Source organism: Cornus florida, unplaced genomic scaffold (genome assembly GCF_030987335.1).
Source record: "Cornus florida cultivar Cherokee Brave unplaced genomic scaffold, ASM3098733v1 CherokeeBrave_3.0.0_Hap2_Chr06, whole genome shotgun sequence".
NCBI classification, from domain to species: domain Eukaryota; kingdom Viridiplantae; phylum Streptophyta; class Magnoliopsida; order Cornales; family Cornaceae; genus Cornus; species Cornus florida.
Genome location: NW_026775576.1, coordinates 74,692,249 through 74,695,096, shown reverse-complemented (window position 1 = coordinate 74,695,096; position 2,848 = coordinate 74,692,249). Strand labels below are relative to the sequence as shown.

The 2,848-nt window shown below is 27.0% G+C and overlaps 1 long non-coding RNA gene across 1 annotated transcript; it reads left to right on the top strand.

Moving 5' to 3' along the window:
- The first annotated feature begins 346 nt into the window (after positions 1–346).
- On the top strand, positions 347–818 carry LOC132314931 (uncharacterized). The gene is made up of 2 exons (XR_009483542.1): positions 347–456; positions 627–818. It is a non-coding gene; the product is annotated as an uncharacterized LOC132314931 (long non-coding RNA).
- Positions 819–2,848: the final 2,030 nt, after the last annotated feature.

The window sequence follows — 2,848 nt, the reverse complement described above, 5'->3', positions numbered from 1 at the left end:
AGGGGATTTTAAAACATTAAAGTGAGTAGGTAGGCAAGGAAGATAATACATTTCTAATGAGAACTTCTCGTCCTGCTTTCAACATCAATTCCCCTTTCAATGTTGCTGTTTTAGCCGCCACTTTATCCGTGAGAAATTTAAAAGCTTCGACCTTTGATTTCTGCACATGGTGATATTTTGCAGATGCATTGTATTTGTGTGTATAAGAAATGTGATGATAAGGTAAAGGACGGTGGTGGCGGGCCCACTTGTATTTCTTTTAGTTGTCCTTTAATATTTGATTGTCGATGGAAGCATTATATAACTAGTGTTGTGCATTGATGGGTATTGAAAGAAAGAGAGCAGAAGTGAAAAATATAGAGAATTGGGAATTTAGAGAAGTGCACAGAGGGCTGAGAAAGCCAAGACGGACTTAAGGCTGGATCACAAATATTTTGTGATTAATTCTTTTGCAGTGTAGAGTTCTTCGTACCTTGAATGGCCTGAATAATTTTGTTTTAAATATTTTATTGATTGTTATTTTGCTAAAATTACATATATGTATTTTGTTAAAAGCATATGTATATTTTTGTGAAGCTAATTTTTCATGAAACTTCTTGAAATCCTTGTTATGGTTTTTCCTACAGGGACTTCCCCTGTTTTGCCCCCTTCCAATTTTAGGTATCAAGGATGAGCTTGAATTGTTAGTTTCGGGCTTAGGTGGAAAAGTTGGTGTTGAAGAATTATTTTATTTTATTTAGATTTTTTTATTTTTTTTTATTTTTTTTTTTTGAGGAAATTGATTTTGTATCAATAAAGAGATTTTGTGTATTTCTTTTTGTGATCCTGGGTGTAATACTGTATTTTGATTTGTATAAATTGAGGATTTTATTTAGAAAATTCGAGGCGTTACATTTTTTTTTTGTAATTTTTTATTAGTCCAGTCAAAAGAAATAATTTATTCAATAAATAAATAAATATATATAGATATAGATATATATTTTGGGGTCTTATCAAAAGAGATAATTTATTCAATAGAGATATATATATTTTTTAATCCTCTTTTTTCGTACTTTTTGTTTTGATCTTGACAAATGAGATAATTTCTTCAATAAATATTTTTTTGGGATTTTTTTTTTTTTTTTTTTTTTTTTGGTAAAAAGAGATAATTTTTGTAATGTTAATTTTTTATTTTTTATTTTTTGGTCTGGTCAAAAAATAATTTATTCAACATATTTTTTTTTTTGTCCTCGAAACAAAATATGATTCCACTTATATATATATATATATATATATATATATATATATATATATATATAGCTTGCCAAAAGAAACCTAAACTATTAAAAATTAAAGATAATGAGAGAAAATTTGAAAGGACAGCGTGTCATTTAAAAATTAATAATAATTTATTTGTAATAATATATATAATGGTCATTTCATATAAGATTGTAGTGCAAACGTAAAAAAGTGAAGTACAAATAACATTTTTTTTTTTTTAGATTTTATAATATATTTTGTATTATAAAACTATATTACATATAAGGGTATAATTAACTTTTTATAATTTTAAGAGAGGTCAGAGTAACAAATCTCAAAATCTCCAATCATGTGAGGTATAATTTACCCAAAAATTATCCCATGGCCTTGATTAAATACATAACGTCATGCAAATAAATGTCAATTTTATTCAGTATTTTTACTTAAATGATCGATTGTATTCTATCAGGATCAAGTAGTTTAAAATCATGTAAAAAAAATTTCCCAATACATTCCTCATTTTAGACTTGGTAACATATTGACCTCTGTACCAAAACGGTGACATTTCATTCACAAGATGCGCTACAAGATACTCTCTCTTGGGAGTGATTGCATAAATAGAAGTTAAAATGGTGTTGTTTTGCAACTTTGTGAGCTAAAGGTAACTAGTTTGAAAGGATTTTAGTTTGTAAAAATAAATAAAATTTAGTAAATAAATTACCAAAATTATTCCCTCCTAAGTGGATGGATTAGAATTATCTAATAATTGATTGAGAAATTATTAGATGATTCTGGACCATTTGACACATGGTGGACCAGTTCAATTTAGACCGTTATTGAATTTTTTTTTGTAATATATTAATATACTCTTATAGGACAATTTTGTTAATCGGAGAGTCTGAATTAAATTGATTTATGGACTAGAACCATTTAATAATTTCTCGGATTGTGACTGTGCACAATCTAAGTAGTATATGCTCAGTTTTTCTTTTTCTTTTTCTTTTTTTTTTTTTTAAAAAAAAAAAAAATCCTCTTTTTCAGTTATTCAGCTTATTCAATTATAGTGTGTGAGTGTGAGTAAAACAATTACAGTGTGGGAGTGTAAATAGAGTAGGACCATTTAATAAATTTTCTTTTTTAAATTCATCTGTTTTCAAAGTGCAGTTATATATTGGACCTGGCTGGATTTGGACCGGACTCAAGTTCGAAATAAGTTTCATCCAGATCCACATCTCCATTTGGGCCGATATTTTGTGATTGATAGATGTTGGACATTTTAAGTTCTTTTAATAGAGACAAATGGAATGTGTGAAAGAATGATATATATTATATATAGAGGGAGAGAGTGCAAAGTGTAATATTTAAATAAAAATATAAAAAAGAAGAAGAAAAGAAATATAAAGATAAAAATTGGTCAATAAGATATGTGGGGACCATTAAAAAGAGAAAAACAGAGAGTATAATTTGCGATATACAATATCTAGGTATGAAATGATTGAAGTAAAACCGAAATCACAGTATTTGATTGAAATTTTCAAATGTTTTAATCCTTACATAGGAATCTAAGTAGTATGCTCAATTTTCCTCTTTTATTTTATTTTTTTATTTT